The sequence below is a fragment of the Pseudophryne corroboree genome, chromosome 1, assembly GCF_028390025.1.
Source record: "Pseudophryne corroboree isolate aPseCor3 chromosome 1, aPseCor3.hap2, whole genome shotgun sequence".
In the NCBI taxonomy this organism is placed as follows: Eukaryota; Metazoa; Chordata; class Amphibia; order Anura; family Myobatrachidae; genus Pseudophryne; species Pseudophryne corroboree.
The window spans coordinates 1,092,064,536-1,092,081,525 of NC_086444.1; the positions used below are offsets into that span (position 1 = coordinate 1,092,064,536).

At 44.5% G+C, this 16,990-nt stretch overlaps 1 protein-coding gene across 2 annotated transcripts in view; it reads right to left on the bottom strand.

Annotated features, from left to right (window-relative positions):
- KCNIP4 (potassium voltage-gated channel interacting protein 4) overlaps nt 1–16,990 on the bottom strand; it is a 1,130,783-nt gene that overhangs the window by 239,633 nt on the left and 874,160 nt on the right. The window lies entirely within an intron of this gene.

Consider the following 16,990-nt stretch of genomic DNA (forward strand, 5'->3'; position numbering starts at 1 on the left):
GTCAGGGACCTCACTTTATCTCTAACTTTTTGGGATGGACCCTGAGCTCTGTCTCTTGGTCAGGGTGCAGTAATTCAACACATTCGACTACCATCACCTGTGATAAACTTAACCACTTAATGGACAATTTTTCCCCCAAAAAACAGCTCAGAAATTGTCGGGGTTTTTATGACTGAATTAGGTAAAGAACATTATTTTAACCTTATCCAAAATGACTGTGGTTTAAAAAAAAAAGAAAAAATATTTTTTTTGTGCATTTTTTAAATTTATTTCTCAAACATCGGAACATCGGTCGGGAAGCTCGGTAACATTGGAACATCGGTAACATTGCGGCCATCGCAACGTTACTTTTAACACGCTAGACAGCTGCCAGGTACACGGGGGCGGGGGGGTGGCGGGGCTGAGGGGGGGTTGCTTTACACCATACTTACCTACTCTCCCAGAAGCTGCGGAAGGCTCCCGTTTTTTGGGGTAGCCCCCCACACCCACGGAAGAGTGGGCAGGTCTCCCGCATCCTGCTCGCATCTTAGTGATGCGAGCAGGATGGAGATAACCTCCCGCATTCGCGGGTCCGTCGGGTGGAGAAGGGGTTAAAATGACGCAAATCGCGTCATTTTAGCCCCTTCCCGCGAATCGCGGCATTCCCCCCCCCCCCGAAGACACCTGCTGCGTCTCCTCTCCGGGCTTCTCCCGGAGAGGAGACTTACAATGTAGGTAAGTATGCTTTACACTTTTCCAGCAGCTGCTATTGTCTGCAGCAGCTGGGTGGGGGGTCCTGCCGTGCTGACCAATCAGCAGTGATCGGCAGCACGGCAATCAGTAGGTCAGATAAAGCACTGCCTGGTGTGGTCGCATCTGATGTGACAATGCCAGGCAAGTGGTTAAACAATAAAGAAGCGGGGAGTCACAGGCCTCCCAACACACCTTTATATACTATGCACACAAGGCTTAGCGATATCCATATATTATCCACTCAGTCTGGAATAACTCTCCCTGCTTTGGCAATTTGTAACAGTGTATTATTAATATCCCCAATTGAACAGGCTCAGCAACACAGACATCACGCAGTATTGTGTGCCTACTGTTTCAGCAGTTAATAACAATTTATGGCACAGTTAAGTGATCTAACCGTCGCTTCAAAGAATGTGGGTTCTAGAGGCATATGACAAGACAGTTTATTTATGGAAAAGGGTGCAACGCTTATCTTAGAAATAATGTTACACAAAGGTGGTTACAAATTAAAGGGTTACAAAGTATATATACACGGGTAAGCAAATTGAAAATAAAAATAGGATTAAATTTACAGCCTTAACACGCAACTAATTCTGTTCATGGTCAGATTAAGGACCTCATGGGCCTGGGGCTAAAAATGTTTAAGGGCCTATTACGAGAAGCAGAGGGCGGTCTGATCAGTGCTGTGTAGGGCGTGGCCAGTGCCATGTAGACCCCGCACACTATCAGCCCCAATTCTCTAAATATGTAAAAGTACAAACATTACATAAATTTGCGTGGAAAATACATACCTCCAAACTATCCCGATTCCAGCGGGACAGTCACGCTATTCGGACACTGTCCCGCTGTCCCACCCGCGGGTCACAGTGTCCTGTGGGGGGGCATGTTGGGAGAGCCAGTGATCACCACTGCTCTGCTCTGCAAAGCAGCCTGTGATCACTGAATTACATACCGTGTGCATGCGCGTGACATCTAAACAGTGTGGGGAGTGAGACGGGGCTGCCCAGCTGCTCAGGGTGCGCTGGGCATGCCTCGAAAATGGGGGTCGTGTGGTGAGACCCCATCCCTTCTGTCAAGCCTGCCCCTTCTTCTGAAGCCCTGCCCCCTTTCAGGTCACAGCCGGGCCTCCAGCGCGGCAGGTCCCACACCAAACCATTCAAAGGTTGGGAGGTATGAAAATAGAAATACAATTTAAAGCTTATGATTTATGGCCGACCGTGTAGCCAGCTGCGCAGCTGGAGGCTGGTCATCATGACGCTGTCATCACGATGGTCCTATTATAATGTGGGGGACTGGAGCTGTAGCTCCATTCACCCCTTTGTTAATGTGGCCCTGCTGGAGGGGATGGTAAGGAAATGTAGTCTACAGGTTAAAACTCCAATGCAGCAGGGATCCCTCAGTTCAACCCAGAACATTGAGTGGTCATACTTTTTATTAGCAGAGTATCACACCTGGGTGATATTAACCAATGCTGATGGGCTGATTTGATAACTAAGCCTGAGATCCCATGAAGTGCTCTTATGATTTAGAACTCACATTCACGTATTTGGGCATAACTTCTTCTGCAAAATTATAATCTTAAGGTGCATACACACGGTGCGATTCATCCTTGCTATTTTGACTATATAGTAAAAATCGCAAGGAAAGTTAGTGCAAATCGCACAAGTGTACACCGCTTGCAATACCATGTGCGGTCCCACAGGGCCGGTGTCGCAAGAGAAAATAGACTGTCCAGGCAAGTCAATTTTGACTCTCTAGTACAAAGTACAGTGAAAATTGTCCATAGCCAAAATCGCAAGCACAAGACAATATTGCATAGTCAAAATCGCACATAAGTCAGTATCGCACCGTGTGTATGCACCTTTAGATCTGGGGTGTCCATTTAACCCTTTGCTATTTTAGCAACGGTATGAATATAAATATCATGTGTTTATGACATGGGATAATATGTTGGAAACTATGCTTCTCAGATATATGACAAATGCAGTCCACCTCGGCATATGCTGGGTCTCTCTATGGGGAAACATATGCATTTAAGGAGTATGGATATACGAATTTTACTCCATAGACCACATGAAAGCTGAGAAGCTTTTCATATGTCCTGTGTCCAGGCTGGATACAACTATGAATACACATGTGGTTTGATTACCCCCCCTTCCCCCAATGTGGTACTTTCTTTGAGATGCCAACACAGACAAGACTATCCTGTCAGGTAATTGGTCCTTTTTCCTTGATTTTATTAACTTTGATGGGGAGGCAGTCAATTTACCGGCTGTCGGGATCCCGGCTGTCAGGATACCGATACCGGTGGTGAAATACCTGCGGTCGGAAGCCCCACTTGGGTGGTGGTCCACGCCAACACCTGAGGGGGAATATAACCCTGTGGCGACCAAAGATCGCCACCGGGCCAGAAGCGCGGTGAGCGCAGCGAGCCCGTGAGGGGACACACTGCATTCGCCACCGGTATCCTGGCTGTTGGGATCCCAGCGTCTGTCTGCTGACTGTCAGAATCCCGACAGCCGGGGTATCATACTGATCCCCTTTGATGTACAGACATGACAGACAACAAAAGGGCTTCCTAGGCCTGAAATAACAGTAACATGCTAATGGTACCTTTTGAGATAGCAAAAGCTTTGCTGTATCTGTCTGGGATCAAAGTTACCCTTATTGAATGAACATTTAAATTGAACATCCTGTAATACCTATCCTAGTATCACTGACAAACTATAACTGGCAATAACGTAATCAATATTGGCTACCTATTATCTCTGATCCTCACAATATGCAATGATAAACAGTGCACACTTGCTCAAAGGTATCTGATAAGTGACTTTTCTGTGTCCATCACTAACTTTTATACCCAAACTGAATGACATCTTAAAGGATGTAAGGGAAAGCTTAGCAAACCTTGGAGAGAGATAAAGTGGAGATAGATAAAGTACTAACCAGTGGTGGCTCCACAGGTGGGGCTGTAGTGTAGATCAAAGTTCAGATAGGGGTATCACACCAACAGCCACGCCAAACACTGCCAAACATTGCTGTCCGGGACTCACTGCGAGCTGGTGTGGCTCCCCTATTTGAATTTTGAATTGCGCTGCAGCCCCACCTTTTGAGCCACCACTGGTTCTAGCTAATAAGATTCTAACTGACATGTGTTTGAAAAATTACAGTTACAAGCTGATTGGTAGAGATGTAGTCAGGATCTCATGTTTTCGGGACCCCAACTGTCAGTTATCCCTGACGAAGCCCTGTATGGGAGAAACGCGTTGGATCATTGCATGCTGAACGAAGGAGTAGGAGTTCAATTCTAACTTCAACTGACCCGTTGACGACTCGCTATCCCGGAAGCCGCGAAACCGGAAGCGACTGGCCTGCGTTCCACGCTTGCGGGCCAGACGGTACAAGCCGTATCGTAGCTCTGGGAATCGGCTGCCCGGCTTCACCGGAGGTCCACGAGATACGGACCCGGGAGAGGAAGGCACGGAGGACTCTGGACATTGCTCATCCACAGGTACTGTCATCTAACGAGCACCAACTCAGACACTCGAGGTGTGTAGGAAAAAGGAGGGCTGGGAGCCACCTAGATATTAAAGTTTAGTGACCATCCCAAAAAGTCCATCAGCTATTCAATTGAGCTGCTGGGACAAGGTCACACACGGCTGTATGTCTATATAGGGAAGTCCCTATCATTTAAAGACTGCTTTCATAAAAGACATATAGTGTCACCCGTGTGGGATAAACAGATTTCGGGACCCTTTATTTATTTTTCCTGTGCCCTGTGCTTTTTGGGACGAATACGAAATTATAGCTATAAGTATTGGCACATTGATACAATTATTGGCGAAAGACATTAAATTGCCTTAATCATTTTATTGTTGTACTTAATAGGTTATGCAAAGATAAATTGTGCTAACTTTTATATGATTTTATAAATATGTCAAATGTGTCTTAATGCATAAATAAATTCTAATTCAAAGTAGTCTGACCATTCCCTTCTGGTACTCTTTTCTTTAACCCCTGGTGCGCCAAGGTATTTTTTCTATTCCTGTCAGAATCCCAACACTAGAGTCCTGACGCTCACAATGCTGATTGCTGGCCAAGGTGAGTATTAGGGTTAGGCTGCGGGAGGGGATGGTTAGGATTAGGCTGCAGGAGGAGACTGTTAGGGTAAGGCTACAGGAGGAGATGTTAGGGTTAGGCTGCGGGAAGGGTGAGTTAAGGTAATACTAACAGAGAACCGTTGGCTTTATGAGCATTGGGATTTTTGCTATCGAGATTCTACCAGTATTTTGATACCAATCCGATTGGTTGGTACACAGAATTTATGATGTAAACTTTGATATGACCAAACATATTGTAGCTGTTAAAACTCAACCTGTCTGTATTTTATAACATATTTGTTTATAGGTTTAGTGGACACTAACACTTGTTATCTAGTGTTTAGTCTAATACTTATTATTTCTCTGGCCTCACTATGGTGTTTCTTTTAACCAAACTCAGACAGACAGCATAACCACCTCTACTTTTCAATAATCCCAATCAGATGGGATGATCTGAAGAATGGTTTTTATTATGGAATAGAGGAAACTGTTAAATCTGTAAGTACAAATGATAAAATGCAATTACAATTAGCACACATAGGATAATGTAATGCAAACATACAGACACGTAGGATGCAGAGATATGAATAAAGTACTGTATGCAAACATTACTTTAGCGCATGTGCAAAGGATTAGTGGCAGATGGCATACATAACTGTCAGCTGACCTACAGTATGGCAGATTTAACGGTCAATATCTTTTACCACTGGATTCTATGCTGCAGGTAAGCACATGTGAGATGTCTGGCTGGGACCATGAGGGAAGTAGAAAATGGATGCCTCCAATGAATTACCCAGAATAACCTGAGAACCCTGCTATGGTGGGTTGTGAACTACAGTACCTCTGTGCTGACCATTAGATGGGTCTGGCAACATAACTGACTGTAAACAAAACAGGTATGTATATGCTGGATGTGAACTTGGATGTATATGCTGAAGACTGATATATAAAGCATATGCTGAAGGCATAACGGTTATTATTAATTAATGAGTCAGTAGAGAAAATGTTATTTGGACCACCTTTATGCTAAACCCAATTCTAATGTATAACCCAACTGTATAAATACATGGGCCTAAATGCATTTTCTGGAACTGTACAAACGTCTAACATTAGAATTTCATATTTATTTTAAACATTTATATTTGACATAATTATATGCGCAAATCATACATGATTCAACACTGTACAAGTAGAGACTAAAAGAAAAACTACGTTGGATGGTATGGACTGTAATCATTAGAAGCTCCATCTTTTGTATATTGTCTTTTACATGGCTGTATATAGAGGTTGGTGTGTAACCAGTGGGGTAAATAATTTTATTTCAACATAGCATGTGCGTTTTAATATCTGTTCAGGGCCCTTGAACTGTAAGTAGATTTTATTCATGCTGAAGATGGCTGTAACTTTTAGGGTCAGACAAGACATAATTGAGAGGCCTTATTTGTACATGTAATTTGCATTAATGCGCATCTAGTGAGTGAGCATTACCTTATATGGTTTAGCAGTAGACATTTAGGGGGTAATTCCAAGTTGATCGCAGCAGGATTTTTTTATAGCAATTGGGCAAAACCATGTGCACTGCAGGGGAGGCAGATATAACATGTGCCTCCCCTGCAGTGCACATGGGGGGTAATTCCAAGTTGATCGCAGCAGGATTTTTGTTAGCAATTGGGCAAAACCATGTGCACTGCAGGGGAGGCAGATATAACATGTGCAGAGAGAGAAAGATTTGGGTGGGGTGTGTTCAATCTGCAATCTAATTTGCAGTGTAAAAATAAACCAGCCAGTATTTACCCTGCACAGAAATAAAATAACCCACCCAAATCTAACTCTTTCTGCACATGTTATATCTGCCTCCCCTGCAGTGCACATGGGCCCTCATTCCGAGTTGATCGCTCGTTATTTTTCTTCGCATCGCAGTGAAATTTCGCTTAGTGCGCATGCGCAATAGTCGCACTGCGACTGCGCCAAGTAACTTTGCTATGAAGATAGGATTTTTACTCACGGCTTTTTCTTCGCTCCGGCGATCGTAGTGTGATTGACAGGAAATGGGTGTTACTGGGCGGAAACACGGCGTTTTAGGGGCGTGTGGATGAAAACGCTACAGTTTCCGGAAAAAACGCAGGAGTGGCCGGAGAAACGGGGGAGTGTCTGAGCGAACGCTGGGTGTGTTTCTGACGTCAATCCAGGAACGACAAGCACTGAACTGATCGCACAGGCAGAGTAAGTGTGGAGCTACTCTAAAACTGCTAAGTAGTTTGTGATCGCAATAATGCGAATACATAGGTCGCAATTTTAGGATGCTAAGATACACTCCCAGTAGGCGTAGGCTTAGCGTGTGTAACTCTGCTAAATTCGCCTTGCGACCGATCAACTCGGAATGAGGGCCATGGTTTTGCCCAATTGCTATCAAAAATCCTGCTGCAATCAACTTGGAATTACCTCCTTAGCTACATTCCAAGAATGACCATTAGAAAAGCTATGCATTATGGGTTAATTCTAGACAAAGGGTTATAGAAACTGATGGTGTATTTTCAGACATACTGTGGGGGAGATGTACTAAACAGTGATAAAAGTGGAGAAGTGAGCCAGTGGAGAAGTTGCCCAGGGCAACCAATCAGCATTGACATAACATTTATCATTTGCATACTATAAAAGTATACAGAGCAGCTGATTGGTTGCCATGGGCAACTTCTCCACTGGCTCACTTCTCCACTTTTATCACTGCTTAGTACATGTCCCCCTGTATCTTGGTTATGTAAGTTAGAACTTACTGCACGTAAACACTGGTACTAGTCAGTGACAGTTACATTTTAATTTGGGTTAATATCTGGCAGAAACACAGTTTATGGTCTATAAGGCAGCATAGACAAAAGATCTTCAGTCTCTCACAGGACTGTATATTGACTGATCCAAGCATTTGATGACAAATGACCGGGGCCCCTTGGAGAAGAACTACTGTACATTTTGTGTTAAGAGGATGAATCATCGGCAGGGGTGTCACTAGCCTTGGTGACACCCGATGCGTGCACCGCTAAAAAAGGGGCATGGCTTTGCAGGAATGGGCACAGTTTTGTGGGAGGTGGGCATGGCCTTGCGGCCCAACACCTGTTTTTGTCGTTCTGGGGGTACTGGAGATTCTGGGCTTCCCCCAGAGACTGTCTGGGGTGGTCTTCAGTATGCCGACTGTCGGGATCCCGGCGCACAGTATACCGGCGCCGGAATCCCGACAGCCGGCATACCGACACTTTTTCTCCCTTGTGGGGGTCCACGACCCCCCTGGAGGGAGAATAAAATAGCGTTGCGCGCCACCGTGCCTGCAGCATGGCGAGCGCAGCATGCCCGCAAGGGGCTCATTTGCTCTCGCCACGCTGTCGGTATGCCGGTGGTCGGGCTCCCGGCGCCGGTATGCTGGTCGCCGGGAGCCCGGCCGCCGGCATACCATACTACACCCGACTGTCTGTCTGCAGTGCCGGCTGCTACACTGTGACAGGAACAGAGAGCTGCACGTAATTATTACAATGCAGGACACAGCTTCTGGTACTTGAGTCTGCATTTTGGGGTCACCCCTTGGCAGGTGACACCCGGGAGCGGCTCGCACCCACCTAGTGATGCCACTGATCATCATTGATGTCTGATAACATAGACAAAAGTTGATTATTACACTTGTTTTTTATTTGTTTCTTTGTTTGTTACTTTTGTAATGAAGCGTTTGTGATTTTATAATTAGTTAATAGCTTAACCGGTCAAGCAACTTCCTTTCGTCAGGAGAGAAACTAAACCCACACAGTACAGGGCCCTAATACCTATATATATATACTACATTTGGGTAGTTTCTGTTGTCATTATGATTTAAAAAGAGTAAACCTAGTTGTTTGACAATAAATGGCTTCACCCAACCGGTGTGTGTGTGTGTGTGTGTGTGTGTGTGTGTGTGTGTGTGTGTGTGTGTGTGTGTGTGTGTGTGTGTGTGTGTGTGTGTGTGTGTGTGTGTGTGTGTGTGTGTGTGTGTGTGTGTGTGTGTGTGTGTGTGTGTGTGTGTGTGTGTGTGAGCACTCACTGACTCATCACTAATTCTCTTACTTCCCGATATGTTAGGAGGATGAAATTTAACATAGGTATTCTTCAGCTGGGAAATAGGAAAACTACATAATTAGAATTTTAATAAAACTCCCCTATGGGGATGAAAAGGGGGTTCACATAGTGACGTCATTACCGATGTGTGGCTTGCGTTGCGTGAACAATAACATCCAAACAGACAATCGGATCAAAATTAGGATTGCACCTCCAGTGTGTAGAATTTCTTAAACTACAAATATGCAAAAGCCCTCACTCACTCACTCACTCACTCACTCACTCACTCACTCACTCATCGCTAATTCTCTTACTTCCCGATATGTTAGGATGATTAAATTTAATATCGGTATTCTTCAGGTGGGAAACAGGAAAACTGTGTAATTAGAATTTTAATAAACCTCCCCTAAGGGGATGAAAAGGGGGTTGACATAATGACATCATTACCAATGCATGGCTTTTGTTGGGTGAATGATAACGCCCAAACGGACAATCAATTCAAAATGTGGATTGCACCTCCAGTATGTAGAATTTAATAAACTACAAAAATGGTCCTGTCACTTTGTACCATATCTGCTACGGGTGCTCCTCAGGTAACGACACGAACCATGGATTAATATTTACTTACATTAAGACGTCTCAAATTTACATCTCTATAGATTTGCCAAATTTTTAACACTCAATTATATTTAGAACTGTGAAAATCAGAAACTCCCGTGCGAAGAACGGGTAGAACAGCTAGCAGCCTAATAAAATAGCTTATGTTTATGGTTCAGCGGCTGTTCAACAAATCAAAAAAGTGCAAGAATTTTTGTTTTTAAATGTGTAAAGATTAGCGCACAGTCTGCAGCTCCTTTCACATGAAAGACTGACTTGCTGGCTTCTTTAGTAGGGGGTATGTTAATTGGGAAAAGGAGGGAGCACAGAAGTATATTTACACAAAACTGCATTTCAAGGACTTTTTACAGTAATAAATAAACATGGCAATTACAAACCCATATATCATTTATAATCTTTATTGAAGCACACAGGCTCCTGATACAAATGTATATATTTATTTACCATCCAGCTCTGAAGGTGAAGCTGAAACTCAGAGTAAGACATAATGGGCTTTTCATTAGATAAATATAAATGAAAACGAAAATGAATGCCTTGTGCAAACATCTTAAAAAGTAATCAAATCAGGACCTTAAATTAGGATCAATATCAGCAATGTCTATTCCTCTCAGGGCCAAAGGGACATGCAAAGCAATATAAATCAATGATTTATTAGATTAAATTAAACAGCAGCATGTCTTTACCACCATGATGTCTAGGCAAGCTGGTCTGCAGTACTACACTGTTTCACTTTCCAGTGTCAGACAGAGCTAGAGAAAGCTAAGAGTGCAGTACTGTACATGTATTCATTATACTTACGGTGTATTATGACAAGGGGAGATTTATCAAATAATGGAGAGAGGTAAAGTACTAACCAATCAGTTCCTAACTGCCAAACAAAGCCTGTAAAATGACAGTTAGGAGATGATTGGTTATCACTTTATCTATCCCCACTTTATCTCTCTTCAAGCTTTCAGGAGACAAATGAGTACTTTTTGCTATCACCATCAATAAAACAAAAAGATTATTGTAGGCAGCACAGTTGTAATGTAATGCAGAGGTTCTCAAACTCGGTCCTCGGGGGCACACACAGTGCATGTTTTGCAGGTAACCCAGCAGGTGCACAGGTGTATTAATTACTCACTGACACATTTTAAAAGGTCCACAGGTGGAGCTAATTATTTCACTTGCGATTCTGTGAGGAGACCTGCAAAACATGCACTGTGTGGGGTCCTGAGGACCGAGTTTGAGAACCTCTGATGTAATGGATAGCACTGCTGCCTCACAGCTTAGGTCTTGAGTTCCCACCACTGTGAGGAGTTTGCATGTTCTTCCCACATTTGTATGGGTTTCCTCCAGGTACTTGCCATCTGTCCAAAAATGAAACAGTGTTTTTGTGATAGGGAATATATGGTGTAAGCTACACTGGGGCAGGGACTGATGTGAAGGACCGAAATATTCTCTGTAAATCTCTGCGGAATATATGTAATTTTTAATAAACACATAATAAATCCTTAGAAATAGCTAGGACTGATTGGAGGAATGTTTGCCTGCATGAGAGGACATCCAGATTTTCAAGTCACTTTTGTTCTGGCTCTTTTTAGGGTTAAGTTGCAGGGGGAGTTTAGGGTTATGCACGTGCACGAGCCTAAGCACACTCATCACCACCACTGTGCCCATTGTCCTTATGTTTGTATAGGAGCTTTATGGTTTATTTCCTTAATGTAAAGGGTGTAGCTGTAGACAATGTCTAGGAACCAATCAACAGCTTGTGGTCACACCAACCCAATAGTTACAGGTGAGTCTATTACGAGTACATCTTTCAACTTTTGTCAGGAAAAGGCCATTGTACGATTTGATAAGGAAGAAGTACTAGAAGTACTAGGAATGTCACTCTTGATTGAAACTCCAATTGAACTACCTGTAAGACTTGTGTTTTTCCTTGCACCATGTTACTTACTCATAGAATCTATACAAAGAAGAGAAGACAAGACCAGTAAACACCTCCTTGCTGTATTTGCGATCCCAGCGCTTCCTCCGGCATTGCAGCCTGGGATCAACATCGTGACCGATGGATGCAATGTTCCCTGCAAGCGGCCAGTTCAGTAATCCTCAGCTTGCGCAGGCTGGCCGTCGCAGAAAGCCGTGCAAAGCCAAGAAATCTGCATTTTTAGACGCAGACCTTGGCCTCGCTATGGTGGCTGTTCCTGTCCTCACCCCTGTATGCAGGCTGAGGCTTATGGAGTGCTGCCTGCGATCATGCAGGAACCATTCTGCACATGCACAGAACAGGTCCTGCGTTTTGCGCAGTTTCCTGATAATCGGGAAACTGCGCAGGTGATCACTTGTGCAATCGCTACTGAATGAGGGCCAAAATGTGTATAAAGTCCCAGATTAAGCATAGCAATACGGGGCGAGAGGTATGGCGTGGCCGCTTGTTTCGGATTTCTATCTTTTTTACCTGGATTTTCATCCTAGTCACACACAGAAATACTGGAAATGCCTGCCCCAGTAGCCAGTGTGCCCTTGTGACTTACTTTTGATGAATTAGTGATGCGCATACTAAAAGAAAAAGGAGGTGGTCGTGGCAAAGTACTGTAGCAAGGTCCATGGCCCAATCTACAGTATACCTCCCACCTGTCCGATTTTGTCGGGACAGTCCCGTTTTATTTGGACTGTCTCGCTGTCCCACCCACAGGCTGCTGTGTCTCGCGGCGGGGGGAAGGGGGGTGGTTTGAGGCAGTTGGGAAGCTCCTGTAATTTGCTGCTCTGCCTAGCAGACGTACAGCGTCTATTTACGGGAGACGAAGGGACTGGGGGCATGACCAGCAGCTCACAAAGCGCTGGCCATGCTCCCACAGTAACGGAAAATGAGAGCATGGCTCATGGTCGCGGCACTCCCGTGAAGCCACGCTCCCTTTTCTATAGCCCATGACCCCTTTTTGGATGCGCACGGCTTCGCCGCGCAAGGGAGTCCCGCTTTGTCATCTTCCGATGTTGGGAGGTATGCACAATCAGAGCAAACGTGTATATGGACACATTTGTGTGCAACCTCCAAATGCAGTCAATTTACATGCTAGCCGTGGCGTATCTGTAATGGGTGCAAGGTGTGCAATGCACACGGGCCCCTTAAGTCCAAGGGGGCCCACACCGCACACCCTGCACTAATTCCTTGAATACTTACCCCTCTGGAGTCCAGCATCGATGGAAGCAGCGCTGCACAAATCACTGGAAAAATGATGCAATGGCCATTTTCCATGCATTTCATGCATGCGCACTAGACTCTAGTACAGTGCTAGGGTCTCCTAGTGACCCCAGTGCTCAGAGTCTAATGAGCTGGCGGCTGGAGAAGGGGGGGCAAATGGAGACCTCACACGGGACCCCTCCTCTCTTAATGGGATGCAGTTATTTCACCAGCTGTCGGGATCCCGGCGGTCTGCCGGCGAAATGGTGCTGGTTGGAATCCTGACCAAAGCCCCTAATTCCCACTCGGGTGGTGGTCCACGGGGAATATAATAGTGTGGACCCTTCTTAATGCACCCCTGAAAAGAACATCGTTAGTCCTTAACAGAAAAGGTCCCAAACTTTGCAAATACTACTGAAGCCCTTATATCTCCTTTTTGCTGACAAACTTTTTTTCTTTCAATAAAAATGTTTATTTTAATTATTTTTTTTTCTTTTTATTACAACCATACAGTTTATGCTGTTTACATGGGAAATGATGTAGATGAAGATGTTATCTTGTAAAGTAATTGAAAATCAATTTGAAAATGAAAGAGCTGAGTGTAAAGAAAATGACTAAGAAATTAATTTACCAAAACTGTGCTTCCAAACAGAAACAATCACTGTAATAGTTGTAGAACAGAAGCATAGCAGATAAGCTAGTATTGCTATAGCAACGGTCACATGGGCAACGCTAAATGTTATGTCTCACAATTAGTTCATTTAGTAAATGTCACAAGATAGATATGCCCTTTATTCACAAAAAACATTCTCAGGATTAAAATGGGCAGATACAGTATAGGTCAGAGGCACAGAGACGTCCAAGGGAAAGTCCCATTGTGACATTTGCCATCATTTTCTTTTCTTACTCGGGAGACACAATACAACTGATATAAGAAAACTTGACATATATAAAGGAAGGCGTATAAAGAACATACTAGGTGTATGCCTCAGGCTGTGGATAGATGTGTCCATACTATTACCTTCCTTTAACCAAACATGGAAAATGTTTAACAGCTCCCTTTAGCAGACAATGTTAAACTAAAACACATGACAAACATCATATTATCAACCTTTGTAAGATCTATTTCAGCCCAAAGTAAAAGGATGTTTCTTTTGACTGTTTTAGCATATTAGCACTGACCCCGAATTCAGAGGATGGTGCAGCAGCAATGCGAATAAATGCTAATGTAGCAGGAGGCGTCCTGTGTCAATAGGCGCCTCCTGCATGCTTGTGTGATCTGCTGCTGCGTCTGAAGACGCAACCATCGGATCACTTGCGTGAACATCGGTCATCTGAGTAACCTTCAAGGTGTCCGTGTATTCCAGGCTTACAGCAACAGGAAGTCTGCGTTTGAAGATGCAGACCCTGGCCTCAGCACGCCTACAAAGAGGGGCCATAGTTGCGCCCCCACCCCCCACCCATATCAGCTGCAGCATGACTTGCACTGCGAGCAAGATCGCAGATTGAGATTGGCACATGCGCTGGCAATACAGAGCTTGCGCTGAACGCTAAACATTGGAGTTGTGCGGAAACCATCGGGTTTATGTGCAACTGTGAGTCAGGCCCTTTGGGTGGGGTGTGTTCAAACTGAAATCTAAATTGCAGTATAAAAATAAACCAGCCAGTGCGAACGAAAGGATCGCAGAGTGGCTACAAAATAATTTTGTGCAGTTTCAGATTAGCTCCCGACCTACTCAGCGCCTGCGATCACTTCAGACTGTTCAGTTTCTGTTTTGACGTCACGAACACGCCCTGCGTTCGCCCAGCCACGCCTGCGTTTTTTTCCTGGCGCGCCTGCGTTTTTTTGGAACACTCCCTGAAAACGGTCAGTTGACACCCAGAAACGCCCACTTCCTGTCAATCACTCTGCGGTCAGCAGTGCGACTGAAAAGCTTCGCTAGACCTTGTGTGAAACTACATCGTTCGTTGTAATAGCATGACGCGCGTGCGCATTGCGCCGCATACGCATGCACAGAAGTGCCTTTTTTTTGCCTGATCGCTGCGCAGCGAACGAAAGCAGCTAGCAATCAACTCGGAATGATCCCCTATGTCCTTTTCTCAGTGCTTATCCAGCACTGCAGCAATGCACTCAAAATGAATAACAAGTGGAGATGTGCATGGACCTGTGTTTTGATATTGGTTATAATTCATCAGTGTGTTTTGGTTTGGATTTGGTTCGGTTTAAATTTTAAAATCAATAAAAAATCGATAATCATTGATAGAAATCGATTGGATAAGCAGTTATAACTTTTTTTTTAAATACAGGAAAAAAGGAGTTAATACTGCTTCATACATTTGCTCCTTTATCCTATAATGTACCTGAGTCCAGTTTCCGATTGTCTAGAACTGCAGTGATCTGCAGAACCAGGAAAAGTCCAGAACTTGGCAATCAAAGCAACCTCACGGAGCAGGTACTTCATGAAATGAGCAGCTGCACAGAAGCTGCATTTAAACCTTTCACTGCTGCTATGTTAAGTAGTTTATTTTATACCAAACAAGACAATTAACTCATTTTTTTTACTGGATGCAGCAACTATATGAGCCTTAAATAAACACACAGCTGTGTATAAAGCAAGCACTCATTCACAGATCGCAGTAACAGAAGTGCCTAACAGATGCTATTGCATATAGGCAAGATGTTAAAAAGTCAAGTGCCGTCAGGGAAGAATGAAAATGTTCTAGCTTCACATATTAATATCCAAATGTGTAATCTGGCTGTATCTACTAACAAGCCACCAGAGAGAAATACAACTAACTACAGTTCTGTAAAGCTACAGTATGGGAAAAATAAATAAGCACTCTCTCTGATATTATTATATGTGATAGCCCGTGAATCAGTAAGCAGCAAAAGTCTTGGTAAAACGCAGCCAAAACTCTAAGCACTGTCATTTTCTGAGCACTGACTGCATTCCCCATATTTATCAAGCTCTGTAAATGTGCAAATAAATATATATATATATATATATATATACATAAAGACACACAGGATGGGATGCAGTTACGTTCCCGAAGGACGGGATCCTGGTGGTTGATATGCCGTCGCCGGAATCCCGAAGGACTCCAGAAGCCTGATGTCTACATACCGATGCCACTCTGGATACTGGCGTCAAAATACAGACAACCGGAATCCCGAATGCCCTTCTAGCGGGACGCGCTGGTGTCCTGCCATGGGAGGGGTGGGGGGTTAGGTTAAGGCATGAGAAGGGGGGTTAGGCTTAGAGTGCAGGGCTGGGAAGGTTAGGGTTAGCTACCGGGGAGGAAGGGTTAGGTTTAGGTACCCACAAGGGAGGGTTAGGGTTAGGCACTTAGAAGGGAAGGTTAGGGTTAGGCACCACTGAGGAGCGTTAGGGTATTGGGCAGGGGAGGGTTAGGGTACTTTACAGGGGGCTGTCGGGATTCTGATGGTCTGGATGCCGCTGTTGGTATTCTGACCTCCGGCATCCCGTCCATCGGGAAATCATAACGAACCCCACAGGATATATCAATAAAAATGTTAGTACTGTGGTTTTAGCGGCTCCTGAAATCATGTTGTGCACAGTACATTGCTGTACCTTCCTGAAATCATTTTGTGCACAGTACATTGCTGTACCTTCCTGAAATCATGTTCTGCACAGTACAATGCTGTACCCTCCTGAAATCATGTTCTGCACAGTACAATGCTGTACCCTCCTGAAATCATGTTCTGCACTGTACAATGCTGTACCCTCCTGAAATCATGTTCTGCACAGTACAATGCTGTACCCTCCTGAAATCATGTTCTGCACAGTACAATGCTGTACCCTCCTGAAATCATGTTCTGCACAGTACAATGCTGTACCCTCCTGAAATCATGTTCTGCACAGTACAATACTGTACCCTCCTGAAATCATGTTCTGCACAGTACAATGCATACTTACCTACTCTCCCAGAAGCTGCGGGAGGCTCCCGTTTTTTGGGGTAGCCCCCCGCACCCCCGAAAGAGTGGGCAGGTCTCCCGCATCCTGCTCGCACCCTAGTGATGCGAGCAGGATGGAGAGATAACCTCCCACATTTGCGGGTCCGTCGGGTGGAGAAGGGGTTAAAATGACGCAAATTGCTTAGTGATGTCACAGTCCGGCCCCGCCCCCCGATGACACCTGCAGCGTCTCCTCTCCGGGCTTCTCCCGGAGAGGAGAAATAAAATGTAGGTAAGTATGGTACAATGCTGTACCCTCCTGAAATCATGTTCTGCACTGTACAATGCTGTACCCTCCTGAAACCATGTTCTGCACAGTACAATGCT